Genomic DNA, 15,538 nt, shown 5'->3' with positions numbered 1-15,538 from the left:
GGGTTAGTTGAATATTTGTTCAGTGCCATCTGCATTCAGAGCCTATCAATTCCCTCTGTCTCTACTTTATTATTATTATTATTATTATTATTAATAATTTCAGAGAGGAATGGAGAGGGAGAGAAAGATAGAAGCATCAATGATGAGAGAGAATCATTGCACGCCTCCTGCACACCCTACACTGGGGATTGAGTCCACAACCCGGGCATGTGCCCTGACCGGATATCAAACTGTGACCTCCTGGTCCACAGGTCAATGCTCAACCACTGAGCCACACTGGCCAGGAGCTCTTTCTCCCCTTTTGTTTATGGCAAACTGCCAAGTGAGTAACCTAGTGTTACCTTCTTGGGTGTTGCTATGAGTGTCTAAGAGTAGTTAAAAGGTAAGATGTATGTAAACTGCTTTTCTGGGTTGTGTCGCTTAGAAACTGCACATTTTACAAATTTTTACAAGGAAATATAGAAACATTCACTTCTCGGTCTCAAATGTTGGCTTCCTTTAAGGTATTTCTGATTGAAATCTTGTCCTTGGAAGGCAGCACGCAGACAGTCCGCCTTTGCCATCCTGCGTCCAATGGCATGAAGAGGCAACCTCACTGTGACCTGGCCGTGAAAATGGCCCTTCTGTCTGACCTTTCATTGCTCCCTGTTAGGGCTGATTGAACACTGCCGGGCCCCCCAAGGTGGTTGTATTCTAAGGACAAAACAGCAGGTTCTCCAGCTGATCAACAAAATACTGTTGAAAAGGCCAAAACCAGTGTCTTTTCTGTAGCTTCTACTGAGCCACCCACAGCAGACACAAGTCCACTTACAGCAACTGGCACCTTGGAGCACTGTCCTGCTCTAGGTGCAGTGACATTTTTTAAATGATGAAAAAATAGGGAATTTTAATAATGTTGATTATTTTACCCTTGTAAATTAATTTGGGGCAAACTACCTCCTGCTACGTAATTAGATTACAAAGCTGCTTACTAGATTTTTAAAACGTAAAACACTAGGAGTTTTTTCAAGTAAGAATTTTCAAATAAGATCCTCTCCCCACCCCCAAATGACTGACTTTTCCCAGCTTAACATTTTTTATTGATGTTTCAAATTGATTTTTAGAGAGAAAGGGAGGGAGAGGGAGAGACAAACATGAATGTGAGAGTGAAATATTGATTGGTGCCTCCTACATGCCCCCTACTGGGGCTCGATCCCACAACCCAGGCCTGTGCCCTGTCCAGAAATCAAACCAGCCACCTTTGAGTGCACAGGACAAGGGCCACCGAGGCGTCCACCAGCCAGGGCTCCTATCTTCAGTTTGATAATTTCATTTCTAAATCAAGTTTTATCTTTCTTTGACCTTTAAATTACAATTTCATCTTTACTCTGTAATGACATGTTTTCTCCCAAGTACTATGAAGAATAATGCTAGAAAGTGAGTGGTTAAAATGAAAATGGCTGATACTTTCAATGTGCTGTATTATAAAAAAACACACACACATATTATTTTAGTCAGAATGGGATCATTTACGCTACAGTGACAAATAAATCCCAAAATCTCAGTGCTTAGTACACTAATTTTTTTATTTATCTTTTGTTACAGGACGTATCTGCAGTGAATTACAGATCAGGAACTGATGAGAACTCCATCACTCAGCACAGGCCACTGCGGTGAGCTGTGCCAGCCTCAGGAGACATCTATTCTTGTGTTTTGGCCTAAATTGAAGATACAGCCCTTCTGCTCACAGCACGTGGGCTGGGACCTGTCGTGTGTCCTCATGGGGCTGGAATGTGAGCGATGTGGATGCTCCATAACAACAGGTGTATCTGCCGCAAACATTTATGTCAGTGTCTTTACTTAAGCACATCACCTTGAGATGCTTCTAGTCTTAACATCCTATATAATAAAGAGGTAATATGCAAATTAACCCTCACACCCTCACAAGATGGCTGCCTACGACCAGGCCGGCAGGAGGTTTAGTGAGGGATGACCAAATGGCTGAACAGCAGGCTGCATGGGGCAACCAGGCCGATGGGGAGGGGGCAGTTGGGGGCAACCAGGCTGGTGGGGGGGGCAGTTAGGGGTGACCAGGCCAGCAGGAGTGGCAGTTGGGGGCAATTAGGCTGTCAGGGGAACAGTGAGGGGCGACGAGGCTGGTGGGCGGATAAGTTGTGGATGACCAGGATGGCAGGGGGCAGTTGGGGAAGACCAGACCGGCAGGGGGGACAGTTAGGGGCAATCAGGCCAGCATGCAGAGGCAGTTAGGGGCAACCAGGCAGGCAGGCAGGTGAGCAATTAGGAGCCAGCAATCCAGGATTGTGAGAGGGATGTCTGACTGCTGGTTTAGGCTCAATCCCTGGGATAAGGCCTAAGTAGGCAGGCAGACATCCCCCAAGGGGTCCCGGATTGGAGAGGGTGCAGGCTGGGCTGAGGGCCCCACCCACCCATGCACAAATTTTGTGCTCGAGGCCTCTAGTTATTAATAATACAGGATCCAGGCATCATTTCCCAATTCTGATTGGGAGTGGGTCCTAATGCCCTCATTTTACTCCTCTGGAACCTGAGCTTAAGGATAGCAACATGTGAGTTCAGGTCATTGGGGGGGCCAGACCCAGAGCAGAGTGAGGAGTAGAAGAAATGCATTGGGGTGACTCCTGTGAAGCATAAAGGGGAGAGGGAGCTCTAGCTGGTTTGGCTCAGTGGATAAAGCATTGGCCTGCAGACTGAAAGGTCCAGGGTTCAATTCCTGTCAAGGGCATACACCTCGGTTGCAGGCTTCTCCCCAGCTCGGGCCCTGGTTGAGGCGTGTGCAAAAGGCAACCAATCAACATGTCTCTCTCACATCGATGTCTCTCTGTCTTTCCCTCTCTCCCACTCTCTCTAAAAGTCAATAGAACGTATCCTCGGGCGAGGATTAATGATAACAAAGGCGGGGGGAGAGGGGCAGGAGTGAGCACAACACGTGGCTGGGCCATCTTGGAGGTGGACACCTGTGGGCCAGGAAAGAGCAGCCTCACAGTCCCACTCCCAGTAGCTCTGGGTCCCGCCGCCCTCAGAGAGCTCTCGGGAGGTGGCAGCAGGGAGGCCCACTCGGGGGAGAAACGGCTGGGCCTAGCACCCAGGCTGTGCTTCGTCCTCAGCTGGGAGCTCATGTTCCTGGCTCTTAGAGGGAGAGACCCACAGGCCCTGCATCCATGGCTGTGGCCGGCAGCTCTGCTCCAGCAGCTTTCTGGGAGGGCAGGACCCGCAGGTGCTGCCTGCACAGGAGGTCTGTGAGCAGCCCCAGCTCCCGCGGCTGCAGCTCTCAGACACTCTGCAAGCGCTGCCACCAACAGCAGCACTTTGGATGTAATTACTTTACTGTTAAAAATAAAGAAGAACATCAAAATAAAGATTAAAATGCAACAGGGAGAAATATCGAGGTCAGGTAATCATGAGATCACAAGTTCAGCCTCTGTTGCCATTAAGTAGCTCTGTGACCTTGGCCTAGGCAACCCGCCTCTCAGCACCTTATTCTCTTCGCTAAGTCAGATGATTGGGCTAGATCCGTTGTCCTCAAATTTTATTGGGCATCAGAATCACCTGAAAGGCTTGTAAAAACACACATTCCTGGCCCCAGCCCCAGAATTCCTGTCTCAGGAGATGGAAGTGGGGCTGCAAATTTGCATTTCGGACAAGTTCCCAGCACTACTGCTGGTTGAGAGCCCACAGCTTGGAAGCCACTGGGCTGGGTGCTCCCAAGGCCACTCCTCCTTGCGACTCAGCAACATCACTTCCAAAGTATTGCCACAGTTATTGATGCCAGCAGTATAAGCCAGAACAATGGTGCCTTTGTTACTATCTATATAGTATCTGCATGGATAACCTATGCATTACATTAAAATAGCTAATGATGCTTACCAAGTACATTTATTATGCTAAATACAAAAAAGGTATTCTTTATGTTTGAAAAGAGACTAATGAAAATAACAACCTCATCCACATTCACAGCCTCATCATCAATGTAACAGCTTTTATTGACGACACTGTGTCCTGGACTGTGCTAGCTAGCTACAGTCATTACCTCTGTAATATAAAAACATGAGTAGAAACTATATACAAACTACAACACAGAGAGAGAAGCAAACGGGCTTCAGAGCAGACAGAGAAGATAGGGATGGGAAGAAGGAGCGGTCTAGTTGAAACATGGAGAGCAGTTTGATAAAGTCTCAGCATAGACTAGAGGTGTTTTGGGGAAAGGGAGAGGGTGCTGTTTGTATAGGTTGGAGAAAGAAATAGAGTAAGTTAAGACATTCAGTTTAAAGTAGTGGATCCAATGCATTTGATAACTGCAGCTTAGAACGGCCTGGACTGAACCATCTGGATTTACTAGTCAGAATTAGAAGACAATGAAAAGGAAGTAAGACTTTTCTCAGCTATGTGGCCTTGAGCAAGTCTCTAGGCTCTTTCAATATCCTGTTCTCATCTATAAAATGCACATTATACTCACCATATCTAAAAAGATGGTGCAGAGTATAAAGTGAGAGCATGCTGTTAGCTGCAAAGTTCTGTGTATCAGTATGACATCCTAATATATAAAAAGCCAGGGGCCATCACGACCGAAACAACCGGACGGATGACTGAACAGCAGGCCGTGTGGGACAACCAGGGTGGTGGGGGGTGGGGGGCAGTTAGGGATAATCAGGCTGGCAGGCAGAGGCAGTTAGGGGTGATCACGCTGGCAGTGGGGGGGGGGGGCAGTTAGAGGCAATCAGGCAGGCAGGTGAGCAGTTAGGAGCCAGCGGTTTTGGATTGTGCAAGTGATGTCCGACTTCTGGTTTAGGCCTGATCAGGCCTAAACCAGCAGTCAGATATCCCCCAAGGGGTCCCAGATTGGAGAGGGTGCAGGCTGGGCTGAGGGGACCCCACCCCCATCACTGGACCTCTAGTTATTAATAAGACAGTTCTTTTCTATTTTCAAATTTTTCAAAACATTTGCGGCTTTCTTGTTTTGTGTGTTAATGTAAAAATATTCAAACCTGTGAAGAATTTTTGTGAGTTTATTTGAGCCAAACTGTCTACAAATGCTGGGAAGCAGCATCTCAATGGATTGGGATAATGCTCAGGAGAATGGCAGTTTCTCACCTTGTTTTACACATTACAATCAAAGGAGGAGAGGTAGGTGGAAGGGCAGAAATCCATTGGTGATAGATTAGAGAGGTGGGAGAAACCAAAGAGGGGGGGACCTCTGGGATTGGGTAAAAAGTGAAATGATAGACACACAGTTCTTTTACTTAGTTGGGTGCAGGATAGTTAGGTCAACAATTAACATGATACCAATAACCATGAAGGAACCTATGGTCTCTGTCCTGGCACCCAGGCTCATTTGGTTGTGCCCTGGGGGGTCCTGAAAAGGGAAGTTACAAGTTACCCTGACATTTCACAAGGAGGTTATCTGAGATGCTAAAAGACAATAGGCTCAGGTAAGGTAAAGAGGGACCTTTGTCAGGGAAGATACTGGCCTAGGACCTGACTACCCTCCATAACTGCTTTTAGTTAAAGTTTTCATTTCAGACCATCTTTTGTGGTTACTTTAGGTCTTTGAGTTTGCAAAACTGCCATGCAGGCCTTCCCTGAGCTGGTCAGGTCAGCTTGTGGCTTTTTTTTTTTTTTTTTTGTCCACAGGAAACAAATTTCAATCTCTCCCAAGAAGTCCAGGACTCATCTCAGCAATGGTCTATCATTTACCTGTCGTCTGTAGGATGTCCTGCACATTTACCCAGTGTGTGACTGTGGAAAGGGAAGAGCCTGCCTCATGATGACATCATAGGAGTTTCCCCACCCACATGGGGAGGCTGTCCTCTCCAGGGTTAATGAAAATAGAAAACTCACAGAGCGTTAGTCCAGGTGGTATCTTGTGGTATAAGATGATTAAAAGGTAGCAAGAACATAATAGAAAACTAAACCATGGTTAGCCTAAACATGTTGTAATTAATATATCCCAGAAGCTCAATTGGTTTATGTCTCTGGTTAGAGCAGCGGTTCTCAACCTGTGGGTCATGACCCCTTTGACGGTCGAACGACCCTTTCACAGGGGTCGCCTAAGACCATCCTGCATATCAGATATTCACATTACGATTCATAACAGTAGCAACATTACAGTTATGAAATAGCAACGAAAATAATTTTATGGTTGGGCCACAACATGAGGAACTGTATTTAAAGGGCCAGAAGTTTGAGAACCACTGGTCTAGAGGAACAAAAGAAAGAAGGAGAAAATCCAATTCAAAGAAAGAAAACGCAGCTCAGGTTACAGTTAAGGCTGTGAACCAGAGTCCTTTTATTAACCACTAGAAGGCAAGTTCAGAATGAGCGAATACTTGGCCTCTGGCAATAGGAATAGTTTATTAAGGGTAAATCAGTTTCTTAACCAGATAAAAGACGGGAAACTTTGTCTAAAATTCAATTAATAGATGCATCTAGAATTGGAATTTGCAAAATTGAGTTTCTCTAGAATAGTGCTGTATAAGCTGGCTAAATTGGTATACTTTGCTTTCATGGATCATCATTCCTTTTAAGTAGATAACTCCAATAAATCTGAAGGCATCCAAAGGCTGGGTTATAGGAAATAATTCAAAATTCAGAGAGGGATTATCATTTATTCTCAAAGAGTAGATAATATCAAATGATTTATATTTGGTTTCAGAGTTTTACCCTCACTCTTTTTTAGCATAGCCATTTTTAGCACATTTCACTATGCATTGGTCTTTTGTTGAGAAGAATATAAAAACAGACTAGCATTCTCTGTGCTTTTTAACATGTAGAATGAGTGAAGGTGGTTGAGAATTCTGCTTTGGACAAATAAAATGTGAGGTGATTATAGACATCCACATGGAAAAGTGGAACATATGAAAAGCCTTAAAACCCATCATTCCCTTCAACACTGATTGTGTCCTGAGCTAGAGTCCTCTGGTCTTAACCATGAAAGGTTTCACAATTCCTGTCTCCCCTTGATGTTCCATCCTGACAGAAAACCCAATTTATCTAAAACAAAACTTATCTTCTTTTTCAACATCTTACCATTCCTATCTCTGATGTGGATTTCATCATCTCTCCAACTCACTTATTAGCTAAACTTCATGGGTCTCTTCACCAAGGCATCAATCAGATCTTTGTCGTGCCCATCCTATACTGCTTTCTTTTTCCACTGCATCCTGAATACTCTAGTCTAGTCCAACATCGCCAGGATTCCTTTTGATTACAGGCTCTTCCAACATTTAATTTCATTCCAGGTACCACTTTTATATTTATCTTTCAGTAACGGTCCTTTGGGGTATCCTTTTTCAATTCAAAACTCTTCATTGACTCACCATTGGTGGTGGAGACTGCTAGATGACCCCCAGGGTCCATTGATGCATAATCTTCCAATTAAGTTATTATTTCTTAGAGAAAAAAAAAAAACCCTAGACAACATGCTTAGCTCAGAAACCCACCTTTCTCAGGTTCCCTTGTAATAATGTAACCAGACAACCAAGGTATCCAGGCTGCCTGTAACTACTTGAGCCAATTAAGCAGAAAAAGGATTGAGTCATATATGGACATTTTTTCCAATACTGCTGGCAGTATGGAGAGCAGCAGGTCATCCACAAACATCTGCTCTTATCCCTCTCCCCACCCCCCCTTACCAGTTGCCTGATTATATACATGAGGGAGTGTAACATGGAAAGGGAAGGGTAGAGTCTATAGTCCAGCCTTCAGGAGCTCAAAGTCCGATAACAAGGTGGCTAATCTTCTATAATGCTACAAACAGCTCAGCCTGTTCCTGGGACTGGAGAATGGTCAGCGCTCCTGAGAAAAACTCCCGGAGGGAGTCAGGGTACAGCACAGCAACAAAATCAAAGCATGTCCTGTCCTTGTCTGTTCTCAAATGTATTTCTTTTCTGAGTCATGGACCCATCGAAGCATCTTATCTTCTCACAGCCTTGTTTCATCCTCCAGTTTCCCAGGGTCTGTAAGAAAACTTCTCATCTACAGTTAGTGAGATGAATGATTATTAGACAACCGTGGCTCTATTCTCATTAGATGCCCTTCCCCCTATCAGTAACATTCAGTCACGTGCCAAGGAGATGTCAGCAGCAGTAATCTGAGTCTATTGAGTTGTTTTCTTCAAAAGGAGCAATTTCTTTATCCTCCTTTCCAGGGCTGAAGTGTGACCATACATTGGAACTCTAGCAACTGTATTGAACCCTAAGATTCTCTTGAGGGTGAAAGCCAAAGTGTATTTGGCGACCAACAGCATTTTCAAGACTCTACGTGATTCAAATGAACCTTCAAGTGTGAGAAGCATCTCCCTGGAGCCATTGCACTGCTGCTGAGGTTACTCACAGATAACAACCAAATGCTTCACTTGAGTTGCCAGCAGAGAATGTTAGCCAGTTAGTTCCCGTCAGAAGCTGAAAATTGCGTTCTTAGAACTTTCCTTTATGACTTTATTTCTGGTCTCTAGAATAACAATAAATAATACTGATCTACCATCATTGTTTAAAGAAAGCTATCATTGGTTCTAAGCCTTTTCTTTTTAAAGGTGAACAATTCATTTGAATTGGCATTCTTCACATGACCTGATTTTAGACATTTTATGTGCTTTTAATGCATACTAAGCTGTTAGTGCCCTAATTAAAATACAAAACCAGAATTCAATATCACTTCCTAAATGTGTGGAACTAGATGCCACTCTCAAATCTGCAATCTACTACATGCAAGCTTCACTTAATCACTGCTGGTTTTTAAACTATTTTTAACTGATTTTAGAGAGAAAAGAAGGGAGAGGGGATGGGAGAGAGAGAAACATCAATGTGAGAAGGCAACATCCATCAGCTGTCTCCTGCAAGTCCCCCAGTGGGGATTGAGCCTGCAACTGGGCACATGCCCTGACTCAGAGTCGAACCTGTGACTTTCTGGTGCATGGGCCTGAGCCACACCAGCCAGGGCCACTCCCGTTTTGATGTTGTTCCTGTGGCTGACACAGGTTTTTACTTACATGAATATTATAAAAATCATGTTTTGTATTAAAGTGTGTTGAAAATATCAGAAATCACATCTTGTTGGTTTACTTGTTTTAATTATAAAAAATGATGTGTATGCGGGACCTCTCTTTTCTCTCCTAGAGCTTCATCCAGTATGACTTTGTTTCTAGCTACCTAGTGACACTTCCTCTTGAGTAATTTGCCTGCACCTCAAACTTAACAGCTTCCCCTAACTCCTCTCTGTGCCCTTTTCATAGTTATGTGTCTATGTGCCTTACTACCCTTGTAAAGAGCAGTCTCCTTGGCAGCTGGAATTCATATTCCCCATAACACCTAGCTCGATGAAGTTCAGCACAATAGACATTAAAGACACATTTTGAAATGAATGAGTCGCTGTTTAATCACTGGGACACAGGACATGAGGAGGTTAGACTGCAGCAGAAAGGGTTGGGACACAAAAACCAGCCAAACACGAGAACTCTGCTTGCTCTCTTTAGGGGAAATGTGTAGCTCCCTCTGGGATCGTCCCAACAAAGCAGCTGACCTAGTTTAATAGAATATAAATATAGTGTGTCCCAAAAGTCCCCAAACACCACCACACAAAAGTGTGCCTTCAGCGTTTCAAGTGGTGAAACTAATACAGATCGACCCACTTAGAATGAGCCCCTTTCCACACAGCAGCTCCTGTCTAGTCCAGGGCTGTCCCCCAGGACTCTCGCTGTCTCCAGCCCGCGAGGGTCCACTCTCTTCTCTGAATGGCTTTGAAGAATTTATGTTTACCCAAAGACCAATAAAGCCAACAACAAACAGGGAAACAGCAACAACAAATTTTATCAAAATCATGTGGTTGTAAAAAAGAAATAGAGGTGAATGTAATCATGCAGAAGACATCCAACTTGAGCATTTCTCATGATTTTATAGTCTCAGCTTGCACAGCCTAACTCAGGACACTATTTATATCTTCTGTATATTTTGTCTGAGGTTAGAAAGCTGTCAGTGCAAAGTGTATGATCATGGTTTCATGAAATATCTATAAACAACAGTATTTAGGCAAAAAATCACCACCCTGCATTTCCTCCTAGTTGTATAATTTTCACAACGTAAACATCTATATATTGTATGCCTAAACACACAGACTTATAACTATTTCTCTATTTTGTCTTTCAATTAGATAGAAAAAAAGGAGTTACAAGCAGCACTACACTTATACTTTTATGTTGACCTACGTAGTTACTTTTACTTATGCTCTTTATTTCCTCCAATAGATTGAAGTTACTGTCTAGTATTCCATCATTTCATTAAAAAAGACTTCAATGTTTCTTATATGGCATATCTCCTAGTGACAAATTAAGTTTTTGATTATCTAGGAATACCTCGATTTCTTATTCTTTTTTGTGGAAATTTTTTTCTGAATGTAAAATTCATGGTTGACAATTTGCTTGTTTGTTTTGTTTTATTTTTATTGGTTTTCATTTACTCAGCTAACTATGAATTCCTTGGATCAATTCCACATGATCATAATGTATTACTGTTTTGATACATTTCTTCCAAATTTTGGCAGAGGTTTTTGCATCTATGGTGATAAGAGACTGTGTTCTGTAATTTTCCTATATTTTAATGTCTATCTAGATTTCATATCACGATAAAACTCACTTCATAAAATGAATTTAAAAAGGGTGCTTCTGCCCAGTGGGCTCAGTGGTTGAGCGTTGACCTATAAACCAGGAGGCCAGGGCACATGCCCAGATTGTGGGCTCGATCCTCCGTAGGGTGCGTACAGGAGGCAGCTGATCAATGATTCTCTCTCATCATTGATGTTTCTCTCTCTCTCCTCATTTCCCTTCCTCTCTGAAATCAATAAAAAATGTGTTTAAAGAAAGCAGGATACTTCTATTTTTGGAAATATTTATGAAGAATTAAATGTAAAATTCACCAGTAGAGTTAGTTATCTTGGCCTGGAAGTTTCTTTAATGGACGTTTAACGTGCTGAGCTGCTCTGAAGGGGCCAGGCAGCTCTGGCCATCAACACGCACCCTTGGCCGCCGCGGGCATCTGCCTCTGGCTCTGGCTCAGCTGATGGCTGGAGTTAAGCTGTCACCTGTGTCGCAGTGGAAGAAATGAGAGTGCGCGCCTCCAGATGCAGAAGCCTGTGGAGATGGAGTGGAATCCCCGGTGTGTCCTTTTCACCTCTTTTCCAGGGGACAGCAGCAGCGGGGGGATGAGTGCTTCTCCGAGCGCTGATCAATGTCAGGAGCCCCCCGGACTGAGCCCTGCGCCAGCGTGGAGACGTGTCCTGGGAATGAGAGTGACAGGCCTCCAGAGCAGCGGCGTGTCCCTTCTCAGCAGACAAAGCCACAACCAGAGTATCTTTTGCAAATGGTGCCGCCAACTGCATCACGAATGGGCTTCGTTCCATGGCTGTGGATCAGTCCCCACTGCGGCCGGCTGACTGCGAGTCCCAGTGTTCAGCCTGGCAAGCTGGGCATTCCTCCTCCCCACCGCCCGGCCTCTGGGAGCCTGAGTCTATGCCTAACGGGAGAAGGGAGTCCCCCCGACATTTCCTCCAGCGAGAGAGAGGCGCACCCATCCTCAGAACCCGCCAGGTGGGAGCCGCAAATCTCCCCGCACTGGCATGGTCGCCCTCAGCCTGCAGGGCTCAGGGCTCAGCGCGGGGAGAACAGTTCCGCCAGAGAGAGGTGCCAGCGCCAGCCTGGCCAGCGGCAAAGGCCCGTCTCCATGGAGAAGAAAAGACTTGTCCTTTTACTGAACTTCGGTTTGAAGAAGAGAAGAGCTTTTTTCAAACCTGCTCATGATTTTCCACTGTGAACCCAGAGTCTAAAGACGGTCTTTTTCTCTTTTTGCCACTAAGGAGCCTTGAGTCTGGACCAAGTTTCCGTCCTCCCTAAAATGGTATGCTTCTCTCCTTGGCATCCATGCCTGAGGCAGGGGTGTCAGGCCTGTTGAGTGAATCCCACATATAAAACCATGAGGAAAGCTGTTCAGGGACGGGGAGCATGGAGACCCACCTGCACCCACTGCTCTCCCTGCACCCACTGCTCTCCCTGCACCCACTGCTCTCCCTGCACCCACTGCTCTCCTGCTTAGAAATCATAGTCCTCTCGCCCTCCACTCGCAGGTCTTTCAAAACAAGACTGACTGTGGGGTCTCCCAGGAGGCTGTCCCACTTTTGTAACTGAATAGAGATACCAGGGCCAGCCTGAAACTTTCCAACCTTAACCAGACTGTGATCAACTTCACTCCTGCCTTTGCCAAAACCAAAATGAAAATGGGTGGGCACGACCTATTGATAAAGGGCTGAGGCTGCCATTCCCTGCACCCTCAGAGTCTGGAAGGGAACTGGAAAGATCTCAGGCTGGCCCTGACGAATGAAATAGCTTCACTTGGAAATTCTGATTCCTCAAGTCAAAAGAGTGATTCCAACTGGGATTGCTGAGAAGTCTGAGGACTAACTTACTATTGGAAGTTAGTTAGCAAACTGCCTCATTCCAAGCTGGGCCTAGAGTAGGTTTTGTATCCAGAGCATTTCTCAGCCACAGTTCTCTGAGTTCCTGTGCACCCTTAGCTCAGGGGGAGGGCTCTGGCATCTGATACCCCACAGGCATTCCTCTGGGCCTTGGCGGCACCTGGCAGCCTTCCGCAGGGCCAGCCTAGCTCTCATAAACAACAAACCTTTCTATTAGCTCTTTCACTGTTGGTGACATCTGGGAAAACTAACTTTTTTTCAGCACAGAACCATTGGGGCTGCCCATATAGATAACCCACAGTATCTTCGATGAATTAGAGGTGAAAGGCAAGGGTTGGTCCAAGACATAGTGGCAAGACTTCCCTACAGATTGTTCCTGATGAAGTGACAAATTTCTCCAAACTCACATCTCTAACCTAGGAGAGCCTGTGTCCACTGTGAGGTAGCACTGACCAAGGGGCAGCCCTGGGCGTCCCTGTCAGTGGTCCCCCTCCACACTAACTTGCTCTGGTGGACCAGCTCAGAGGGTAAATAATACAACTTCACTTTTCTGGAAAAAAAGGTAAAAAAAAAAAGTTTAAAAGCTATTGTGTATAATATACAGATTATGGTACTTCCTGGCTCTCAATAAATTATCCCATTTTTATAAGTATAACATTTACTGGCATAAAGTTCTCCATACTATTTATTTAACATTTTGAAGGTATATTGGATTTGTTGTCATGGCCTCTATTTTTCCCCTAATCATGGAAATTTGTATGTTTTCTCTTTTTTATTTCTTGTTAAATATGGATGGAGGCTTCTAATTTTTTTTTTAAGAAGCCTCTTTTTTGTTTCAGTGATTTTTTTATCATTTTTTAATTTTTATTAATGCTTGCTCTTATATTTATTATTTTCTTATGTAGGCTTTGCATTTAATTTTAACATATTTCTTATTCATTAAAGTGGAATTTTGATTTCAGACTTTTCTAATATAAGCATTTTATGCTACAAATTTCCCTCTAGTCACTATTTTATCTGTGTTCCATACTTTGATATTGTATTATTATGTTTATTTAAGACAAAGAATTGAAATGGCATTGTGATTTTATCATTGCCTCATTTATTTAGATATATGATATTTAATTTTCAAATATTTGGGGATGCTAAATACATCTATCTATTATTCATTTCCAGTTTGATTCCACTGTGGTCACAAAACATACTTTATGTGATTTAAATTCTTTTCTATTCTTTGAAATATGTTTTTAGCTTACAAATTATCTATTTGGTGAAATTTTGAAGTATTGTTTAAAGGAATGAGTATTCTTCTGTTTGATTATATTCTATAAATATTACTTGCATAAAGGTAATTGTTATTGTTGTTTAGATTTTATATTTTCTGACTGGCTTTCTTCTATATTCTTGCTGAGAGAGGAGTATTGATGTCCCCAACAATGTCTGTGGATTTATATAATTATTATTTTAGTACTACCAATTTTTGCTTTCTGTATTTTGAAGTTCTCTTATATTCTTGAAAATGATCCTTCATTATCATAGAATGTCTTTGTTATTCTTAATAACAGTCCTTGTCTGCAGTCTGCTTTTTCTCTTGTCTTGTATTAGTCTAGTCACTCTGGCTTTAAAAATTGAATTAATGATTGAATGATATATATTTTCCATCCTTTAACCTTTCACTTACCTGTGTTTTATATTTAAAACAGATTCTTTTAAATGGACAGAGTTGAGTTGTGTGTTCTCTGCCTCTGGAGTAGAGAATCAGTGGGTAGAGCATCGATGTTTACTCATCGCTATGGTTCAATTTAGATCCAACACCTTGACTGCATTCTATGTGCTGCACTGTTTTTTCTTCCATTTTCTTCTTTCCTATCTTTTCTATTCATTGAGTTTATGATCCCATTTTATCTTCATTGTTAGCTTATTATACCTTTAAAAAATAGTGATTGCTTTAGAGTAGTGGTTCTCACCAGGGGAGAAATTTGCCTTCTAGGAGGCATTTGGCAACCTCTCAACACATTCTTAGTGGTGACCATTGTGAGGCTGACTCATGGCAGAGTGAGTGGGAATCCAGCTAAACACTCTGCAATGCACACACAGCTCTTTACAGCAAAGAACTCCCTGACCCCAAAAATGTCAACTGTGCCTAGATTACAAAAAAAAACACAAAAAACTTGTTGTACAATATACATCTTTAATATACAACATGCTTCCTTCAATTAATAGTCTATTCCTGCATACATAATGTTATTGTGTAATACAGCCTGGATACCACTGCTCAGGAGTGGATTGCAGCCGGGAACATGAGCTAAGCTTACCAGATGGTGGAAAGGCTGGACTGGACCAGCTTTGCTATGGCACAGAATCGCTGGGCACTGGCCCTGTTTCTGGCCCTGATTTCCCATGATGGGACAGACATATGGGGCATTGAAAACCCAGGCGCCTTCTATTTTCACGCAAATAAATCTTACTACTTGACCTCATCGTCCCTTGTGGGCCCCGGAAAATGCTTTTTTTCATGATACCACAGGACCCCACTACCACCAGCAGTAGTACCTGCAGACCACTTTACTATTTACCTCTGATAAATTTATGTCTTTAAAGTTTATCTCTAATAAATTATCAGAGACAATTTTCTTTGATGTAGGTGTGAGAAAACAGATTTGAGTTGGATAAGTAGTTGTACTTTTGTTGATAATAGAACTATGACTAGGACCCAGGGGCACTCAAGATCGAGGGTATCAATTACTAAGAGTTCTGATACTCGGATCATCAATGGGAATCCCAGTCTCCGCTGAGTGGTACATTTACTTCTGATTTGGGAGAGCTACTTCAAAATAGCTGCCGTTGCTGTGGTTTTGGAATTCTAGAAAGCAAGGTGCTGGGTGTGCAATGTTTTAAAAATTGCCCATTAAATCATCTTAATGGTAACTACTAAGAGAATGGTCCTAAAGGTGAAGACCCTGTTGAGGGTAGTTCACGCTTTGGTGTGTCACCTCCCTTCTTTATTTTCTTCTTTCCTGATGCCCCTGGCCAACGTCCTTGTATATTCAGCTTCACACCATGACCA

The 15,538-nt window shown here is 43.3% G+C and overlaps 1 long non-coding RNA gene across 1 annotated transcript in view; it reads left to right on the top strand.

The window, feature by feature from the left end:
* Positions 1-3,347, top strand: part of LOC308534957 — a 103,574-nt gene extending 100,227 nt beyond the window's left edge. The window contains exon 4 of the long non-coding RNA XR_013997226.1: positions 1,585-3,347. This is a non-coding gene — a long non-coding RNA (uncharacterized lncRNA). The remainder of the gene's footprint in view (positions 1-1,584) is intronic.
* The last annotated feature ends 12,191 nt before the right edge of the window (positions 3,348-15,538 follow it).

Source organism: Myotis nattereri (genome assembly GCF_964212035.1).
Source record: "Myotis nattereri genome assembly, chromosome: 19".
Lineage (NCBI taxonomy): Eukaryota > Metazoa > Chordata > Mammalia > Chiroptera > Vespertilionidae > Myotis > Myotis nattereri.
This window is presented reverse-complemented; position numbering and strand designations above follow the sequence as displayed.